General features: G+C 44.4%; 1 long non-coding RNA gene across 1 annotated transcript; it reads left to right on the forward strand.

Moving 5' to 3' along the window:
• Positions 1-14,297: 14,297 nt before the first annotated feature.
• Positions 14,298-16,882, forward strand: LOC134363248 (uncharacterized). Its single transcript, XR_010021693.1, has 2 exons — positions 14,298-14,382; positions 15,772-16,882. It is a non-coding gene; the product is annotated as an uncharacterized LOC134363248 (long non-coding RNA).
• The last annotated feature ends 5,383 nt before the right edge of the window (positions 16,883-22,265 follow it).

Consider the following 22,265-nt stretch of genomic DNA (forward strand, 5'->3'; position numbering starts at 1 on the left):
GGAAGAACAGGAGAAGGTGGAGGCAAACATGATCAAGAAGAGAGAAGAGTGGGACTGGAAGAGGAAGATGAAGGTTAAACGGGAGCAAGGATGGAGCAGAAACTCGTGGGGAGGCCTCAGTCTTGGCCCCCCTGATCCTGGTCCCAGTGGAGGTAGCAGAGTCCTTGTTTTGCTTGCCTTTGTGACAGAGTATCTATAGTTCTAGAATTTCCCTGAAATGATTTTATTTACTTGTGTGTTTAGACTGCACTTTTCCCAAAAAAGAATTTGAACATCTTTGACATAACTTGTCACATTATTATCCAAACTGTATTTTATGAAACAATAGAGTCCAAGAAGTATTCACCAACAGGACGGAAAGCACTGGGTTCCTGGTGTCTTTATCATGTGGCTTCTCAGAGTCTTAAACATAGTGACGTGCATTTTGGATCTACAGGAGCTGCCTATAGGATGCAGTGTTTCTCAAACACAATTGGCCGTGGAGGTCTCTGTGGAGCATCATGGCTTGGGGATGCTGTTTCAATTATAAGTCAACAAACCAGACAGTTGTCATTAAGCTTCATAAAAGCACACATGAAACAAAAATTGATAATACTTAGGCCAAAGTAGAAAACAAAGTTTTTTCCCCCTCCTAAGTATGTAAAGAAGTAAAAATCATATGAAAAAACTCACTTTTTGTCAGTGATTGGAAGAAGGGGACCTAGATAAGGGTTTGGCTGCTTTCTTAAGAAGTTTGGCTTAAAGGGGAGGAGAGGTTGAAATGGAGAGATGAAGATGAACACGCTTAGAAGTGAGCGAAATGCTTCGGTCAGGAGGACGAAGGTATGGGAGGAAGAGAGCAAAAACCATGAACTGAGCCCCTAATGAGGGCTCAGATCCCATGAGTAAGAAAAGGGCCGGAGTGCAGATTCAGGTGAGCCTATATTGTTGGTAGTGGAAAGGTGGGGGTGTCATGTGGTATCTGGTGACTTCAGTTAGTCTGCAAGGGAGGGGTGAAGTAATCTACTGAAAGTGGGGTGGCGGCTCTGATGAGCATGGCCACCAGAATAGCTCTGGATGCAGAAGTAGGGCGTCCGACACAGGCTTCAGAATTATCCAGTGGAGGGGGAATGGGGCAGAGTTTAGGGGAAAGAAGATTGGCCGTGAGTTGATCATTGTTGAGGCTGACTAATGAGTGCATAAGCTTTCATTCTGCTGCTCCGTTTTTGTATGATTGAAATTTTCTATGATAAAAAGTTTTAAAAGATAAAAGAGCATAGGGTTTGAAATGGCTGCTGTGGTAAGTGGAGAGAGACCTAACTAAAAGAACGTAAAAGGCCAACAGGCTGCAGGGAGGACTTGATTGAGTTAGAGACCACAGCTTTTTTTTTTCTCTCTGTTTTTAAAAAATATTTATTTTAATTGACACATTGTAATCGTACATGCTTATGGGGTACACTTTGCTGTTTTGATGCATATGCATGTTGTAATGATTGGGTCAGGGTAGTTCATGTAAAACCATCACCTCATGCATTTATCATTTCTTTCTGGTGAAAACATTCAAAAGCCTCTCCTCTAGCTATTACGTAATATACAAATCTGAACTGTTGATCATTGTCACCCTGCTGTGCAGTAGAACACCGGAACTTATTCCTCCTATCTCATTGTAATTTTGTACCCATTGGCCCTGTTTTCCCTTCCCCCCCCCCACTCTCTGGTAACTACTGTTCTACTCTCTGGGAGACCATGAATTTTTAGTGGCCCAAGTGTGTACTATGCTTTGATTTCTCTCCAGTAGCACCCAGCAGGCCACGTGTGGCCTGGATCGGGTGGTGGAGAGAGAAAAGGGTGAGGGAATTGAAGACATTCTCAAGATCTGGTGGAAGTGATGGATTTTAGTGTCTTGGCCGAGTGAGAGAGGCCGAGGAAAGACTGGAAGGGACCAGAAGGGAAAATAGTGATTGAGGGTCCGGAGGTGCCAGGGAGCTCCAAGAACCATTGCCTTGAGAGCCTGTGAATGATAGAGCTGGAGGGTCAGGGAGAGACAGGGAGATAAGTGACAGAGTTTATGAATTTAGTAGCAGAGGAATCTAATGATGATGGGGGACCAGGGCTTGGCCTTGAGAGTAGCACCAAAAGACGTGAGATTCTTTTTCACTTAAAAGTCTGTGATGGTGCCTATGTTGAAAAATGCTTTCATATGTTAATTGTATAGGCACATTTATCTGTATGGTTGTTTCTTTCCTCCCTGCAGAAACGTATGAGGATTTTCATACCAGGATACTTGAGGTAGGCATGCTGAATTAAATACTTGGTCAAGCCTTTGGAGAGTTTGGGGTGGGGATAGGGCAAGAAGACCTGTGAGGAAAAGCCTTTGATGAATGACTGTTGCTGAGACAAAGTTTATTTGGTTAAGGAAATAATGAAACTTTAATTTCAGTTACTTGATATTGGCTGTCCTTACCCTTTTTGGGGGGCTACAAAATTGAGATATCATGACAAGTCAACTTCAGTGGCATAGTGAATAGCAGAATTTAGAGATTATGTGTCAGTTTCCTCCTTCCTAAAGCTAGAGTAGCATTAGTCATCTGTCCTTTAATTATAACCCATTTGGGTCTAGTACTCAGTTCAGGGAGCTGAGATTGGGAGGAGCCCTGGGGTGGGAGTGGAAGGCTTAGAGTTGAGGGAACATCCAGTTTGTGATGCAGTGTGGTCTCTGGGCTGCTTGCAGGCCCTTGAAACTGGAGCCTGTATCAAGTAAACTTCATCACTCTTTCCTGGGCAGTCACTAAAAGTTTTGGTCAACTACACTTTGAGCTGGCGCTGCATACTTAATCATTGCTAAATACTGTATGGAATAATTTATTGTGTTTGGGATTGAGTCTCTCTGAATATGCATATTGTTTCTTCGATGTCAAGCGCGTTATGGAATTTAAAATATGTTCCAAGTATTTTATGTCTTTGGTATGCCAGCTTATAGCTTTTGGAAGTTAATCCCTTTGAAGAATTCTTATACATGTGGACAGTTTCCTATAAGTGGACTTGTGCTCCCTTTTCCTTTAATCCCATTTTATAGGAAAGGGGCCGCCACAAACAGAGAGACAGCTACCACGTAAACAGTCTAGTTAACAGTTTCATAGTTCCTGGCCTTTAAAATAGGCCGAAAAAAGTGCAGATTTTCCTGTAGTTGATAATAAGCAGGTGTTTCCAAATTTTCTATTCTCAGTTGAGCCTATTGTTATCGTAGGTGTCTATTCTATGCTAATTATTTCTGTATACTGCATTTCATCATTTCTACCATGCCTATTTTTTCATATTTTAACATCTCTGATATTGGAATACATATTACAGTCAGTGATAAAGTTTAATCAGCAGCATTTTCCTTTCTTGTGATACATTCACTAAGATAGGATATATTGAATGTAGTCTCAAATTCCTTTAAAGGTTATCAGTTGGACCTTCTAATGACCTGTGAAATAGGAACAGAAAGTCTTCTTTCCATTTTATTCCTGAAGGAACAGACCAGAGGAAGGTTGCATTTGAAGAAAGTTTGCTGTTTGTGCTCTTGGAATCTGAGGATGACGTGCTTGTGTGTTCGTGTACGTGTGTGTGTACGTGTGTGTGTGTGTGTGTGTGTTTGTGTGTGTGTGTGTGTGTGTGGTGTGTGTGTGTGTGTGTGTGTTCCCTCCAGGTCCCTACTTCGAAATTTTCTTAAGGTGTAATATTTATGAGACATTTTGTCTTTTAGGTAAGAAATGTTTTCAATATGACAGCAAAAGAGGGAAGAAAGAAATCAGTCCAGGTCCTGGTCGCCGTGGGGAATGGAAATGGAGCTGCAGGTGAATGAGGCGTGATAGTACACGCAGTGGTGGTGATGGTGTGGCTGAGGACAGGCATGGCTGGCCATGCTGTGCCAAGTCCATGGGCTTGTGCCACTGGCCAGACTTTGTCTACTGAATAAACCTTTTAGTGGTTTGGGCTCACAAACCTTGTCGTAAGCCCTTCTGGTGTCAGTTCATAAATGCTTTGCCCATTTTTGGGGGGGGTGATTGTTCCTTTCCTTATTCATTGGTATAAGCTCTTTATAAGTTACGGATATTAGCCCTTTGTCTCTCAGATAGTTTGATTTAGTTTTTAATTTTTTTCCACACAGGAGTTTTAAATCCACAGAAGTTTTAAACTTTTATATAGCAGATTTATCAATCTTTTATCATGTCTGGTTTTGTGTCTTGCTTAGAAAGCCTTCATTAGAAGATTATAAATAAGTTGTCCTGTATTTTCCTCTAGGGCTTCCATAGTTTAATTTGATTTGTTTAAGCTAGGAATTGTACAGTGGCAGCAAATAGTGGGAGCATTTCCATAACTTGTGATAAGCCTCATTTCATGGGGTTAAGTATTCACAAACTGAAGAATCATTGATTTTATTTTCTGGGTAATTAAAGTCTGAATTCCATTTGAAATTTCCAGTGAAATCATGGTTTTACTCTGTAGCAATGTGTGTTTTTTCCCACCCGTTTTGATTAATCTGTTTTCAAAAATGTCTAAAACCATTTGCCAATTTAGACTATGTTTGGTTTTTTTAAATTGAGTATTTTTAGTTTTATTTAGAGATTTGTAAGAGGGAATTTTATGCATCTAACCTGCAATTTCATAAATACACCTAAATGTAATATTTCCAGAAAGCCTCAAAACAGATAAACTTCATGCTTTTCCATTGGGTTTTGACAGGTTTTTTGTGGGTGGTAGAAAGATTAAGTGCTATGAAATACTGTAGGAGCTGAAACTTGGAATGTGGTAAAAGGCACATTATGTGCCAAATTAACATTCCTTTTCATAATTTGCTTTTTTGTTTATACATTTTGCTGTTGGGAAAGCCACTGAACAGATGGATGCTTTTAGAAAAGTATGTGCAGTGCACATTTTCTTTGTTGACACTCACTATAAAAGACCAATAAGGTATGTGCTAGACACTGGGAACCACACAAAAAAATAATTTGTCCCAGAGCCTTCCAACATGGCTTGCTATTGAAAGTTACATATCTCATAAAAAGCAGTTTCGGAATACTTATATTCCTTTGCATCATTTTTATCACACTTGTGATTTCTTACCAAAGTTATGAGACAGCTGTAGAAGTTTGAACACTAACAGAATGTTTGAAGATACTGAGGAATTATTGTTAATTTCTTTAGGTGTGATAATGATGTTGTAATTTTTTTTAAAAATAAGTCCTTACTTTTTAGAAGTATATACTAACTAACATTTTTACATAGGTGAAATTTTTTTATAACAATGTTTTATAAAAAGTATTTTGGAAATCCCTCAGAAAATAAATTTCAAGAGATTCAGAAAACATTTTCCTTCTTTCAGGCAAAGAACAAAGCAATTCACTATTTGCATTACATGGAATGATATGAAGACCATACAAGTGAGTGTTAGTCTTTTAAAATTTGCAGGATTGTGCTTGTTGAAGTGTATGTGGCCGTGTATCTTCATAGGTATCATTGTGTTTCTCCGTTACTACGTTCTTACAAATATATACAATTTGGAAACGAACTGAATCTCCTGAGAAGGTTAGTAAAATGAGTGAAGTCAGAATTTGTCATTCATCCTTGGCTGGTGTGTGCTGGCTGTTTAGGGTCATACCTGTTGCTTTGTAATGCCTGCAAGGGTGTCAAAGCCACACTTTAAAAATATTATTCATCTTCCATTTAGTAACCAATCCAATTTTCTGTTTAAAGGGACTCACTCATTGATGCCCAAACCCTGTTCCACCTCCTCTTGGTTCAGAGCAGCAAATTTAACAACATTCATGGGGAGAGGGGTGAAAGAAGAAAACCTGTGTCACACACACACACACACACACACACACACACACAAAACACCCTGCTGCACACCATATATTATGGATGTCAGAACAGCAAATGTATAAAACTTCAATGACCTTTGGGGATTGTTGGGAAAATAGAGTAATTTAATCAGTCTCCCCTTAGGGCTGGTTGGGGATGGTTCAGTAAACAAATTGTTCTCGTGTGTGTGTGTGTGTGTGTGTGTGTGTGTGTGTGTGTGTGTGTGTGTGTGTGTGTGTGTGTGTGTGTGTGTGTGTGTGTGTGTGTGTGTGTGTGTGTGTGTGTGTGTGTGTGTGTGTGTGTGTGTGTGTGTGTGTGTGTGTGTGTGTGTGTGTGTGTGTGTGGAGTTAGCACACCTGCTCAGGGCCACCACCTTGGTTGACTACTGCCTGTTCGTGTGTGTGTGTGTGTGTGTGTGTGTGTGTGTGTGTGTGTGTGTGTGTGTGTGGAGTTAGCACACCTGCTCAGGGCCACCACCTTGGTTGACTACTGCCTCGGGCAGCCACCACCCTAGCGGCCATGCTTTCCAACCTATGGCTTTCAAGGACCTGTTTGCCGGTTACCTAGCTCTTAGACCTGTGTGTGAGGGGTCTGGTGACCCGGCCTGGTGTGTGAAGGGTTTGTGACCCAGTCTGCAAACGGGCTTGAGGGGTCTGTGAGCTCCAGATCCAGCCCTAGTTCAACAATTGGCCCAGTTGGCAGGATTACGGACAAGTAAAAAGAGCACGACAACTGGTATAGTCATGTAGCTCTGCAATTGGCAACATCGGCGGGATTCCGACATTAGCCATAGCTTTACAGGGATGAACAAGCTCAGAGATTCTTAGCCCAGGTTGGGAAAGTGACTTTGATTTCATGGGGTCTATTAAACTCCTGATTTTGTTTTCTGAATGTGTGTTCAGTTCTGTTAGGACTTACATTTCTCAAGGCAGTTTATTCCAGTCCTCTTCTCATACTGTTAAGTAAACCAAGGTCCAGAGTTGCTGCCCCCAGTGTAACTGTATTAGCACTTTAAATGCTTTATTGAGAAAAAATGAGATTGCATAAATTCTACATTTGTTGTTCTTTCTAATCAGAAATTAGTAATCTAGAAGAAAATAATTAATATTAATTTTTAAAAAGAACTTTTTAAGAGAAAAGATTTGCAATCTGATGTTTGCATACACTGCACCTGGGATACATAGATCCATATACTAAATACAACAGACATGTGTTGTTAAGTTGCCCTGCGTGCCTGATGAATTTGTGCCTGCCTTAGGCTCTTCCAGGTCCCATTTAAGCCTACCATAGGGTGGAAGGAAGCAAGACTAGCACTCACTGAGTTCCAGGTATTGTACCATGTATGTGTGGGGGAAATGACTATTTTCCTTATGTTCAGATGAGAAAGCTAAATCTCAGAGAGGTTTACTACTTGCCCAAGGTCACATACCCATTATGGGATGGGGCCAAGAAGCAAACACACATCCATTTGGCCTCAATGGCCAGGAGTGCTTTACACAATACTAGGTCTTCATAATCCATGTGGTCTGTGTGTGAATTTATACAAGAATGGCCAGAGCTGGAGAGGGTGGCAGGCTGTTGTCATGGTTATAGGCAGTGGGCCAGTAGCCATGAAACATCATAGAGTTACTGGGCCCTTGAAAAAGATTCAGAATCCCACTGGCAGGATGTGAGGGCGATCTGGCTGTGACATGTCACCCCATTGATCGCCAGGGTTGATTCGGCTGATCTGGCTGGCTAGGCGGGTGTCCCCTTCCTCCCTCACCACTCCATGTGCATCCCTCCCGAAGCTGCGCGCTCGGTCGAAGAGGATGACCTTCCGCGATAGAGGAGAGGACCGTTCTTCGGTCAAGGGTATACGAGTAGCTGCGCTCCCCTGCTAGAACCTCCAAACAAGCTCTCAAGGTCCAGAATCCCACTGGCAGCATCCTTTTCTCAAGCATGTTTGTAAAGTTTCCCAGCTTCAGTCTCCTGAGCTGGAGAGGGAGATATTCCAGATCTTTCTCACCTGTTGCTTATGAGGAATAGGATGCATTCATATTCCCATCCTGTCTGATCATATTGTCCTCTAATTCTACAGTCCTCAATTCCTAACACTAATAAATTCCTACAGACTGAATACATACAGGACACTGCAGTAGGAATGCTGAAACAAGCACTACACCAAACCAAAGTTCTACTGAGGGCCTCAAAGGCTGGTGCGACACTAAGGCCAACTGACCCACAGCTGTGACCACCAATTTCCTGCTTCAGACCCAGCCCACCCTGGTTATGAGAGACATCTCAGGCCTGTGAAGAAGGGGTTTAAGGAGCTCTACCCCCTTACCAAGCCACACTTGCTGCATCTCAGCCTGAGATCTGGTTATTAGATTTCTGCAGGTGATTTCTCTCTACCTTCATTTCTTCACCTCTAGCATTAAAAACTCTCTCTCCTGCATCTCTTTCCATCTGAGTTGATATCCTCCTTAAAATTTGATGTGACAAAATGATTTTCACTGCAGGATTAAAGTCTCATCTCCAGATGTCACAGGACAGACTGCAGAGAAACCAAACATCACTCAGAGGGCTGGAGAACTCAAAGATTTATTACACTGGTGGGCCCAGAGGAGTTCACACTCCAAAGTCTGAGCCCCAACTCCAGGCTTGCTAAGGGTTATATAGGTTACATTCTTCCAGGGTTGTAGGTTTCATTTTCTTGGAATCCATGCAGTGGGGGCTAAGCTGATAAAAAAGGTGGTCAGTGTTACAAAACCAAAACAAACAGGTGCAAAACAAAAAGTGGAAGTATAGGTGCAGGTTTAAGTTTTTCTGGGCTTGTCCATATCATTCCCCCCTTTGATGCTCTCTTCTAATTCTTTAAGTGAGCACCATATTCAGGCTCTTTTAACATCACTGGGAAGACAGGGCATGGGTCAGGAGTTGTAATGGGACTCATCATTGAGTGGTCCCAAATGAAGCTTATCTGGGGATTTTCTAGCTAAGACCTGCAAGGGAAAGAAATAATGTGGTACAAACAGCAGAAAGTTTAAACAAGGCAAGGATCACCAATCAAAAAAACACAGTCCAACAAATTCTGCAGAGGCACACCCCCTCATCAGAGATCTTCAAGCTTCAGCCATGCATTGGCTGGTCAGCTTCTGAGTGACTAGGGCAGGGCTGTTGTTTGGTCACCTCTGGAGTTGGAACTTGAGTGGGTTTGTGGGGTCAGTCTTTATGGTCCAGGGCATTGTGTTGTCTGGTGCAGCTGCCTTTTTGACCCGTGTATGGTGGATCCAGGGCACAAGACCTGCAACTTTAATAGCTGTGGGAGTAGTTAGAACAACCATATGGGGGCCTGTCTAGACAGGCTGGAGAGGCCTCTTTTTCCAGTCTTTGACCCAGAACATATCCCCAGGCTGATGGGGGTGTGTCCTGTTCCCTAAAGGTATAGGGGCCTGTTCTATTACTTCCCTTGTTATCTAATGAAGAGTTTTTCCTAGAGCTTGTAACTGTTGGGATAACCCTAGTTCCTGTAGCTGTTGGGGGTTTCCCTTAAGTTTGGCTACAATTGGGGGTGGCCTTCCATACATGATTTCATAGAGGGAATACCCCGAAGGCCCTGGCATGCATCAGGCCTGGAGTAAGGCTAAGGGTAGCATGTCTACCCAAGGCAGCTTTGTTTCCTGGCCTAGCTTTGCTAGAGTGGTCTTCAGGGTCCGATTCATGCACTCAACTTTCCCTGAGCTTTGTGGCCTTGTGGGGAAAATAGGATAATTTAGTCAGGCTCCCTCAACATTTCTTGTAAACAAGTTGTGTGGGTGGAGTTAATGCGCATGTGTGCCAATGTATCTTTTGTGTGTTCTGCAGTTTGTGAAGCAAGCTGGCGGCAGAGAGCTTGCCTCTGAGTATGTTTTTACTCTACTGGCAGCTGCTCAGTTTCAGCTTTTCTTTGGACTTTGCCAGTAACAGTTGAGTTTCTGAGTTTCTCTGTGTGGACTGCTTAGCTCATAGTGTTTTGTGTGCTGAATAAAGACTATTCCTACTTCAACCAAGGCTCCAAGGACCTTTTTGCCAGTTACCTAGCTCATAGACCTGCGTGTGAAGGGTTTGTGAATGGGCTTGAAGGGTCTGTGAGCTCCAGGCCCTAGCCCTAGCTCTACAGGCCTGTGTGCTGCATGGAGTTTCCACCTGATTCCTAGTGTCTTGGCAAAAGTCTGAACAATTTCTGACAGAAAGGCTGGCCTATTGTCAGATCTTATAATTAGTGGCAGCCCATGCCTTGGTATGACTTCCTTTAGGAGGGCCCTGCCTACTTCCTGTGTTTGTTCGGTACACGTTGGCAGAGCCTCGACCCATCCAGTGAAGGAGCAGATTAAAACTAGAAGGTACTTACAGGCTCTGCATCATTTTACTTCAGTGAAGGCTACTACTAAGTCCTCGAATGGTGCAGTACCAGTTGTTTGTATCCCCGGAGGTGGCTTGGGTTTTTGTCCATTGTTGTTCCAGGTGCATATCAGACATTGGTAACTGATCTGGGCACACAGTGAAGGGAGTCTGGTTATAAAGTAGTATTTGCTAAGTGGGACTTCAAGAGTTGTTTTTCCCCAGGGGGTTATTGCAGAATTCAAAGTAGGAAAGACAAGTATCACGTTTTGAAGGAACATATTACATTTGGTCCTATACCTCTCAGAAACATGCAGATACCTAATGCAGCTTTTTAAAAGTTATTCAATACAAAGTAGCAGATGCCCAAAGCAATCGTCCCATCAGCTGACCCAGTGGCAGGTGCAAGTGGATACAATTTAGAAGTTACTGTGACAAACTTTGTGTGTTGAAATCAATCCTTTAAAGGTTCTAAAAATAAGTTCGGGGGAGTATCCAAAGGTTAATTTGACCTTTGTTATTCAGAAACCTAAAGTTAGAGGTAAAGCCTGGATCTACTGCTTCCAGATTGTTTAAGCTATTTCACACTTCCATATTCGAACTCTGATTTTGATTAAAAGGGAAGCCAACTGCTGGGGAACCAGAAATTTCTGATCCAGGAGCTTCTGCCATCCCTCCTTGTTCTTTCTCCCCCCTTCACTAGCTGCCCATTGAGCTTCTTCATTTGTGTACCTCGGGTGTTGTGTTGTTTCTGGTACCAACATGATTTTGGCAGCATTGCCCAAGTCCACAGCAGGCTCTATGAATCCTACATGGAGCATATTGTCCTGTCTACCTAGAATGAACCATTCGTGAAAGGTGCTCTTCAAGCACCTAAAAGGACAGGGAGCTGGGACATCAGCAACCTAACATGACAGACTGTAGAGCTATTTTTGTGCTTGAAACACAATTTCATTGTAACTGGAAACAAGGATATTGGTATATGTCCATAGAACTTGGGACCCATGACACACTGTTGGGAAAAATAGAATAGTTTGGTCAGGGCCCTTGCCTTGGGTCCAATTGGGTGTGGTTCATTGTGTGTGTGTGTGTGTGTGTGTGTGTGTGTGTGTGTGTGTGTGTGTGTGTGTGTGTGTGTGTGTGTGTGTGTGTGTGTGTGTGTGTGTGTGTGTGTGTGTGTGTGTGTGTGTGTGTGTGTGTGTGTAGTTAGTGTGCATGCGTTCCAATGTATCTTTTTAGTTTTGTTGCTATTCTTGTGTTTTTCAGGGATGAGAGAGGTAGAGAAAGAGAGAGAGAGAGAGAGAGTTTTGGTGAAGCAGGCAGGCAGGCGTTGGTCTTGGGTGTCCGCCCCACACAGCTGCACAGATATGCTTTTCCAAACCTATGGCTTCCAAGGACCTTTTGGCTGGTTACCTAGCTCATAGGCCTGCATGAAGGGGTCTGGTGAGCCAGCCTGGCGTGTGTGGGGTCTAGTGACCTAGCCTGGCATGTGAAGGGTTTGTGACCCAGTCTGTGAGCAGGCTTGAGGGGTCTGTGGGCTCCAAACCCAGCCCTAGTGCGATAATCAGCCCAGTCAGTGCAGGATTACCAGCAGGTAAAAGAGCCCAACAACTGGCATGATCAAGTAGCTCTACAATTGGCATCACAAAACAGGATTAAGACCTAGACAGTTGGTGCTCTGAGGATTCCAGGCCTTAGCCTGGCCAGACTCAGATTCTCCCACACCTTGAAATTGCTCTCTCACTAGCTTCTGGAAAATCACGCATACCAAGAAGAGAAGATCTTCCTCATTCCTTTAACATCTGAGTAGAATTGGATTGTATGAATCTCAACAATACATTGATCCACTTAAGTAAATATACCTCCAAATTGGACCTGAGTTATTTGAAAGTATCAATAGCTGAACTCGCTATCTCTTCAGCAGTAATTCTCAAAGTAGGGAATATGGGCCCATGTATTTCCCTCTCCCAGATAATAAAAGCAAATTAACATTTGTGCTCCCACTTTCTTCTCCAAAGCCTAAGAAAAACCTTTCTGTTCAATTACAGAACTCTCCAAAGATTGAGGCCTCAGAATCCTTCTCAATAATACAAACAAAAAACTCCAAGCAGTCACTGCTAAGCTAACAATTAAAATTGGTATTTGACACCTACTGTGAAGCTTACTTGAGCCTCCCTAGTGTAGCCAGTGTCTTTTCCGGGTACTCCTGCTGACTCTAGTTTTTCTTTAAGATCTGTGAGGTACCTTCCATTCACTTTTCTTCTTCCTCAAATAGTCAGATGAATCTTTGCCTTCCTCTTAGGAAGGAGATAACGTGTGTAAAACTTTCTAAAAACTAATAACAAAGATGGCTGTTACCTCCTCGGTTTCGAATAACATTAAGCAAATTTTCATCTCAGACAAATGAAATTTATTTCAAGATACAAGTTTTTACATTCTGCTCTCTCTACATAAACTCTGCTGAATCTTTTCTTTTCCAGCAGTACCATATGCACCCTCTACTGATCCCATTCCTGTGAATCTTTTGTACTTTATGCCAGAGACACCAAATAGTTGGCGATTTTCTAAAGGAAAATTTAAAATCACTAGTTTTAGTAAGTTCAGCATCGTTAGTAGCAACTTCCATATTTAAAAAAAAAAACTTGATATTCTCTCTAGATTACGAATGATTACTAATGAAGTATGTTTCTGAATAATTATAACCACCTACCTCAGGTGCTTATAAATGTAAGTACCAAAAGTGTCAAGGGTAATTCTGTATCATGCATGTTTAGGATTCTGCTTTAAATGGTTTCTCTGAAAAACAGAATAACACTGGTTCAGCCAAAACTTTCAAACAAAAGCAAACCTGTCCTATGAAGGAGGTTTAAAAAAAATCTTTTGACACACAGACTTTTAAAAATCCAGCCCAGAATATTTTAATATCATTTAATATAGTCACCAATTCTCAGAACTTTCAGCCATATGGAATTATAAAATTTTAAGGGAATGAATTGCAGCTTTCATAAGAAACCTGATAATGCAATTTTCTAATACAACAGAGCATGAAATATTTAAGGCCTGATCTACTAAATCCTGTTTCCAAAGTCAAAGTTGAGGATAACACTATTTCTAGAATATCTACTAAACAGTTGTGACATACCAAGATATGTATGGCAGTTCTGCCCATGTAGGAGTGTGTGAGTGTGTGAGTGTGTGTGTGTGTGTGTGTGTGTGTTTCACACCAAAATGCTCATTATGATTTGTAATTAGATCTGCATTTGTGGGTTGAATTTTAAAAAATCCATCTGCTTCTTCAGAATACAACTCTCAGAAGTCTAGATATTAAGTCTATTTTGCTCATTGCTATATCTAAAAATCAGCCTAGTACATAGTAAGCACTCATTAATATTACTTATTGAAGAAGAGGTGTGTGTTTGTGAGTGCATGTGTCCATTCACATGTCCATATGTGTTTATTTTAGGGAAACAGAGAGACAAGATGGCAGTTTCCTATACTCCAGACCCCTCCTTTACATTGACCATGACCCAGTGGAACTAAGATCTGCATTGAACTTTCTTTGATCCTACTACAACTAAACCTTTGCCCTTGTAATTACAACTTTAGAGAGCAGAATGGAGGAAAAATCCTCAGTAGAGATCACTCACCCCTGAGTCCAGATATAGTCATGTATCACTTAATGAGTGGGATACATTCAAAAAATGTGTAGTTAGGTGATTCTGTTGTTGTGTGATCATCACAGAGTGTACATATACAAACCTTGATGGCACAGCCTACTACATACCTAGGCTACAAACCTGTACAGCATGTTACTGTACTGAATACTGTAGGCAACTGTAACACAGTGGTAAGTATTTGTGTATCTAAACATAGAAAAGGTAATGCATTGTACTATGATATTACAACAGTGATGTCACTGGGCCATAGGAATATTTCAGCTCCATTACAATCTTATGGGACACTGTCGTATATGTGGTTCACTGATGACCAAAACATTGTAACAAGGTGCATAACTGTTTCATAAATAATCCTGTATTCCTTACTTACTGCTCACCCAGCTGCTTCCAATGCACTGCACTCTGTCACTAGGTGGAGAACACACAGGTGATGGACACACAAACCCGGCTACCAGGACACACAAACCTGGCTGGCATTGCAGTTTGAGTCCTGATGAGCTGTGCAACCTTGAGAAAGGTACATAAAAGTCTCAGGGCCTATGTGCTTATCATCAGAACATCAATGATAAGAAGGCCTGCCTCTCAAATTATTGGTCAATTAAGTCATCTAATGTTTTCAAAGACTTCCTGGGGGGATGGTAGCCTCTCAGCCCAGAATAATTCCCCTCTCACCAACTCCCACTCACCTCCCATGCTAAAAAAAGTACTGTTAATGCCTGGATACGGGATAAAGTTTAGTGGCACACAACCAAATCATTTACACCAACTTTTATGAATAGCATCACCAAATATTTGGTGAAATTTCCAAGAGATGATAATCAACAATGTAAAGACAAAAGGGATAATATGTATGGAAAGGACCAACTGTTCATAATCAAATTAGAACAGGTCTTCCCAACCATTTCCGTGTATGATATAAGCTTCTCTCTAAACTTCTGTCTCCTGCAGTAGAATACCCTCATCTTCCACAGGCCTCCAATCAGTAACACAAGGCTGTAATATTTGCCTCTGCGAGTCCCCAGAAGGCCTCTTATAGCCTCCTCCTTTCCCTACCCATCAAGCTAGAGGTCGGGTTCCTGCACAAGACTGGCAAGTAGATTTCACCCACAAGCCTCCTGTAAAAAAACAAAAGTATCTTCTTACATTGGTAGATACCTTCACTGGATGGGTAGAAGCTGACCCTAGCACTTCAGAAAAGTCACTGTCTGTCATCACAATCCTGATCCAGCACATAATCCCTTGGTTCAGTCTCCCCACCACTGTCCAGTCTGATAATGGTCCAGCTTTCATTTCACAGATCACCCAAGGAATTTCACAGGCTTTAGACATCTCTTGGAAATTACACATCCCATATAGGCCCCAATCCTTGGGAAAGGTTGAAAAGGTAAATTCTATTTTAAAAAAATACCTTACCAAATTAATTGTAATAATTACATATGCCATGGCCTGAACTATTCCCAATAGCTCTTGTGTGGATTCACATAACACCAAGGGCACCCCAGCTTCTTAGTCTCTTGGAGATTGTGTATGGAAGAACTTTTCTGTTGGGTAACTTCCCTTATGACCCTCACCCTTTGGGAGACTTTTTACCTACTCTAAACCACACCCGACTACTTTTGCATGAGTATGCTAACACCCACCTACCAAAACCTTATTCCAATCCTTTTTCCCCTGTCAACATTGAGCCAGGTGACTGGGTTCTCCTAAAAGACTTAGATCCAAAACCTCTTCAACCTAAGTGGACAGGCCCACATCAGGCACTTACCAGCCCAACCATGGGAAGATTATTGGGCATAAGTGCTTGGGTTCATTTTTCCAGGTTAGAAAATGTACCAGACTTCAGTTCAAAACTCTCAGGATATCTTGATAAATATCATTCCTGGCTTCTCACACCCACCTCTTTCAGGCTGACAAGGATACCTGAGGAATCCACAAGAGGAGTCAGAATCCAGAAGCACAGAAGCCTAACTACTCCAGCCAACACACACCCAGCTGATGAGTGAGCTGTCCTGGGTGGTGTCTGTGTCAGCTGCAGGGGGTTTCTACGATCTACTTCTACTCTCTCCTTACAAACACACCTGAAGTCCTGGTCTGTGAGAACACACTTCTATCTTTTCTTTGGGACTGCTACCTACAAGGGGACTTCAGGGACTTCTTGCTCCCTCAAATAACCAAATGGATGGAAGGGGAAGATTAATCATCCTCACCATGTTCTTTTTCAATCAGGAAAAGGCTACAAACCTAAAAACTCTGCCAAGTGAATGGACTAAGGACTCACGGCTATTACCCATTTTGCTCCCTATCCTAATTCCCCTTGTAATAAGTTCCCTTCCACTATCCATGGGACCTATAGTTCTACAACAATTCTCCTAGTTCCTCTACACGACCATCCAGTGACTCATGAGTGGGTAACTGAAATTCTGATGATGAGAGACGCCTGTTATCATCTCCAGCCTCAAGGACCACAGTGACAAGGAAACCCCTCAGGTCATTAGCCTCTCATCACCCCTTTGTCAGCAGGAGGACATTAAAGAAGATGGACCTTCATCTATATACCCAGTCTGCGGGTCTCCCTAATAACAGTCAACTCACATCCTTTCTTTTTTACCAAACATGGAAGGGAGGAATATTGGGTCTGGGGAGGACTACTTAAGATGGCGCCACTCAAAGATACTCAAAATGGTGGCGCCTGCCCTGCGGGACTTTCCCATAAAGTAAAAAGATAAACTCATAACAGCAACAGATCTCCATGCCATTGGTCCCCTCTGAAACCCTTCTTTACATACTAAGAGAACCAATAATTGCAAACCTAAAAACCACCTGGTTAACGTAAGGCGTCAACAACTGCCAGTGGACTTTTCATTTAATTCCTCATCAATATAAGCTATGGCCAATCAAAACAACACAGCTCACCACAAGAAGAGACATAAGCCCAACCCCTGGGGGAGAGGTCAGGCTACGTTCTGTACCTATGTCTCTGCCATACCACCTGTGCCAATAAACTCCTTCTAGCCTGATTTCTAGTCTTGGTACCAATTCTTTGTGAACCTTTCAGATCCCAGAGGGTAGGGCTAGCCTTGCATTTCCCTTTGAAACAGGGCACACACGAGGTCCAGCCTGGGAGGACTGTAGACCCTGGCCACTTCTGCGGGAAGGTCCTCAGGCCTGCCTCTTCCTCTTGGATCCTTGAGCATCCTGACCCGGAAGAGGATGCACATGAGCTGGTGGATGGTCCAGCAGTTGTGTGTGTAACAGAGCCCTGGGCAGGTGAGGAGGGGGCCCTAGAGATAGGATTCCTCCTTCATGAGCCCATGTGAGAAGTAGTGTTGCTGGGGTTAGAGGCTGGCATGGACATGCCCCTAGAGCCACCCATACTTGCAGTGGTGCTCAGCCCCCAACTTGAGCTTAGGTTTTTTAACTTTTTTTTTTTTCAAAGATGACCGGTAAGGGGATCTTAACCCTTGGCCTTGGTGTTATCAGCACCGCACTCTCCCAAGTGAGCCACGGGCCAGCTCTATGTTTTTGAGCTTTTGTGGGCCCCCAAGGTTGTGACTCAAAGTAGGGACAACAGTGTTCCCCTCAACAGGATTATTCTTACTGTAGGCAGGTCCTGTGGTCACCAGGGGTGTTTGCTCTCTGAAGAGGCACAAGGCGTTAAGGCCCGAGCTTCCCCCATAGCGCTGCACGGTGCTCAGGGCTTGTCTCTTTCCTTCAGTGATGTCAAGAGCTGCAAATGTGGAGCTCAGATCTGTGACAGCCTCTGTGCTCCCAAAGCCCATGGGTGCCACTGAAACAGCCTACCTCAAGGGCACCTGACTTGTGCTGCTGAATGTGGAGGGCAGCCACCCAGTGTGTGGCTGAATATTGGGCACAGCCCTTGGTGTGTGGGTGGCAGCTGCAATGCCAGAGGCCGTGGATATGCCAGAGAGGAATACAGTTGGGCTGGCAGCAAAGGCCATTTGACTGCTGGTATGGGTGCCCAAGGTGGGAGGTGTTGGGTAACGAGCCCCCCAAAGCAGACTGTGATGTGCTGCCTGAGGCTTGCTGGTCTGGAGCAGAGGTTAGGGCCAGGGCTGGAGCTAGAGCTGCCGGGTCTCCAGCTTGGAGAGAGATGTGAACAGTGGGGGCTTTATGCTTCTGCCCACGAGGGGACCCAACTCTGGACTGGGCGGCAACTCCAGGGTTTACAGGAAGTCTTCAAGTTGGGGTTGGGGCACAGAACCTCTTTCCAGGTGTGCTGGTGGTGACCTTGGCTGATGCCCAGAACCTCTTTGCAAGCAGCCTGGTGGTGACCTTGGCTGAGGCCCTGCTGCTGCTGAGGGACGTTGGAAGGGCCTGGGCAAATGGGAAGAAGTTCCCACTGGAGTTGGGGAGCTGAGGTGGCAGGTGTGCTGGCTGAATTGCTGGAGCTGACTGTAGCGACCTTGGTTGGCAGGCCAGCGGAGAGGGGTGCACTAGGATCCCCAGTGGGAGGGGAGCTCTGGGAGAAGATGAGGGAGGTCACAGGACCAGCAGGTGGAGGGGTGGTCCCTGCAGCTGGCAGGGGGAAAGAGCCAGAAGGCTGCCCAGCCCTGCAGTCCCAGGTGGCCTCCCTGTCACTCTCCAAGGCAGCGTTGATGTGCTGCAGTGCCTCCTCCCTGTCTAGGTCATCAGCAGTGACTCAAAAACCCGGCTCAGGGTGTGGTGACAGTGTCAGAGGCTCCCCTCACATATGCAGCAGCAGAGGAATCTTGCATCTGCAGGTCCTGGAGCTGTGGGCTGTGGGCAGGAGTTCTTAGAGGGGAGTTCCTGCCCTGTTGCTGCACCTGGGCTCTTCCTCTCAGCAACCTCTGCAGCTGAAGAGGGAGGCTGAGGGCCCTCTTGCTCACTTTCTTTAAGGACCTGTGGAGCAGCCCATAGTGAGATGTGGCCTGACCCCTCCTCCTCTCCAGCAGTGGGAAACCTAAAGTTGGGCTGTATGAACTCACGGTGGCATTTGGTTGGGGGCAGCAGCTCAAACAAGAGGTCTGTGGTATCTTGTATCTGGACTGCCAGCACTCCACCTGGAGGTTCCTCTGCAGAGGCCCAGGCCTGGGCTGGAAGGAAGAAAAGGAGGGCTGCATTGACCCTAAAGGGCCTAAATGCTGACAGTGTACCCCCAGTGCCAGCGCCAGCGCCATCGGGGCTCTGTCTCTCACCCTCCTGCTTCGTGACTGTGGGATCTTTCTCTTCCTCAGCCTTTTCTGTGCTTCTCTCTCAAGGGCCCTCGTCACACTCTCGCTGTGCAGGAATCTTGGGCACAGCTGGGTGTTGAGCTGAAGGACACCTTGCAATTGTGAGTAGACAGCACCTGCTTCCTCCAGAGGGTGGCAACACCTGTAGATGGAAGTAAGGATGCCCAACAGGGAACCAAGTGTCTGCAGGGCCACAGAACATTTCCTTGCAGATGCTTTGTCACTGCGCTCGTGCCACATTGCTGGATACCTGTTGTATGGCCTGCTGGTTGATCCCAGGGCACAGGATGCTGGGTGGACCCGGCCAGCCATGGGAATTCTGCAGGTGGGGTGAGTGGTCTGTGGGTGTGTGAGCCCCTCTGGCAGGTCATTGCCCCCCAAGGCAGGGGGCACGGGTGCAGGGTGAAGCTTGCCCAGGTAACTGCCCATGAAAGCGGTTGGGGAACTTCGGCTCCTTGAATAAGAGGGCTGAGCTCTAAGACAGCTCCTTGAGCTGCCAACTCAGCCAACTGGCAAAGCTCAGAATGGGTGATGCGCATGCACAGAATGTGCACGTGAGCGCGTGTGTAACAGACCCATGAAGAACAGGCAAGTGCAGAGCATATGTCAGGAGCAGCTGCACACAAAAGATTGTGGAGGGAGAGGGGCGCACCCAGGACACAGGTGACACAGGCACACGCAAAGCCTGTGGATCCGCCCCTGAGCCTTGGAGCTTTCCCATCTCCTGCTGAGGGTCGAGGGTGATCTGCTTGAGGACAGTGAGCTCAAGTGGAGGGCAGTGGCCCCTTTTTCCCCATCATGCCCCAGAGCTTTCATTGCACTGCCCGGGACTGGGTCCCTGCCCAGCAAAGGGGGACCTGCTGGAGAGCAGGGTTCCTGGCCGAGCAGCTCCTACAGGAGGTGGCAGCTTTGTGATCAGAGCCTGTGTGTCCTCCTACCCTTACCCTGGGAACACAGGAGCAGAGAGCAGCTAAGAACAGAAGCATGGGCACCACCCAGATCCTGCTGGGGTGGCAGCTGAGGTGTCTGCCAGGGCCAGCTGGGAGGGATTTACTCACCATATGACCCGCCTTTCCCTCCTAGGTATTTAACCAAGAGAAATAAAAATTCAGGTTTCCACAAAATCCTGTATGTGAACGTTGTAACTGCTTTATTTGTATCTTGTAGGTGTAGGACTACTAATGTTATCCAACTTCTTTTTAAAGTGATTTTGTCATAGTTTTTAAGTTGTTTTGGGGGGCCATAGTACTATCAGTATATCATAATCATTTCACAGTCTAGTTAGGGTTCATATTTTCCCAATTGAAGTGACCAAGGCAGCCTTGAAGTTCACCTCAGCTTGACTGACAGTCCCTGTGCTCCCTCTTCTTAGAGCATTTACTTTAGACAACTTGTAAATGTGCATTATTTCTCAGATCCTTTGAGATGGAAAGTTGAAAAAAGTCTCTTGGCAACTTTAGAACCCAGGAGTATCTTTCTCAAAGACCTGGGAGCCACCCTTTGAAATGGAATCACCCAGAAACTTAGGGCCCCCATGTCCCAGTTTCAGTGGGAGGATAGGAGCCAAACATTAGTGGGCAGCAGTTAGCCAACATGTGTGGCTTGGTCAACAACATTTGCCAACTCAGGAATAACTCAGTGTGCTGGAAAACAGGTCCCATCAGTCCACCTCCCCTGAAAGTCCTCAAGTCCTTTCCCACCACTCACTTCAGTGCTTCAAAGCCCTCCTGCCTTTTGTTTCAATAGAGTTGTACTCAGAGTGAGTTCTGGCCTGTTCCTACATTGCAACAGCCTCGTCTAATGTCTTCCTTGTCTGTTCATCTTTGTCTGGTGCAACTTTTGCTCTGAGAAACATAAAATGCAGAAGCTGTGCATCCATATAGATTCTTTTACCCCCTGCTCTCTTTATTAGGGTTGTCATATGTATTCCATTCACATTCATTAGTCCCCACCTCTGAGACAGTGGTAAAATTTGGCATTCAAAGCTAATATGCATGTTCAAGAATTTAAGAGGAGAAGAATAGGCTCTCTCTTTGTCCGGGATAGTTTATTGTTTGGGTTGCAAAAAGTTCCTTTCACATCATTTTGGGATGTCTGTCTGTTCTGTCTGGAGGTTAATTCTCCTATCTTCATGAGCCTTTGTGTGTGTTTGGTTTTGTTTGCCTTCCCTCCTTAAGGACATCTCTCCTGCGTCTTGTGTCCTGGGCTGGTGGATCTTTTCTTTCAGTGCTTTCAGGATGTTCTTCCAGTCCCTCTGGCCTCCTAGTGTGAGCACTCACACACACACACCTATTTCTTCATTGCAGCAATTAATTGCACGTACACTTTAGACACCTACTCTTTTTTCCCTTTCATATACTGTAGATCTGTCACCACACCAATAGATATTCCCTGGGTCATGTTTTTAAGGCCTCAATATGTGCAGCATGGCTTGTACTAAAAAATGATCAATCTTTGCCTTGTTTCTTTTAAATTAACATAGTTAATAGTTGAAAAAATGCTCAACATCACTCAGCATCCGGGAAATGCAAATCAAAACTACACTGAGATACCATCTCACCCCAGTTAGGATGGCTAAAATCCAAAAGACTCTGAACAATAAATGCTGGCGAGGTTGCGGAGAAAAAGGAACTCTCATACATTGTTGGTGGGACTGCAAAATGGTGCAGCCTCTATGGAAAATGGTATGGAGGTTCCTCAAACAATTGCAGATAGATCTACCATATGACCCAGCTATCCCACTGCTGGGAATATACCCAGAGGAATGGAAATCATCAAGTTGAAGGTATACCTGTTCCCCAATGTTCATTGCAGCACTCTTTACAATAGCCAAGAGTTGGAACCAGCCCAAATGTCCATCATCGGATGAGTGGATATGGAAAATGTGGTACATCTACACAATGGAATACTACTCAGCTATAAAAATGAATGAAATACTGCCATTTGCAACAACATGGATGGACCTTGAGAGAATTATATTAAGTGAAACAAGTCAGGCACAGAAAGAGAAATACCACATGTTCTCACTTATTGGTGGGAGCTAAAAATAAATAAATAAATTCACACACACACACACACACACACACACACACACACACACACACACACACACACACACACACACACACACACAAAGAAAAAACAGCAGGGGAAGAAGACATAACAACTACAATTCCTTGAAGTTGAT

The sequence above is a fragment of the Cynocephalus volans genome, chromosome 14 (genome assembly GCF_027409185.1).
Source record: "Cynocephalus volans isolate mCynVol1 chromosome 14, mCynVol1.pri, whole genome shotgun sequence".
Taxonomy (NCBI): domain Eukaryota; kingdom Metazoa; phylum Chordata; class Mammalia; order Dermoptera; family Cynocephalidae; genus Cynocephalus; species Cynocephalus volans.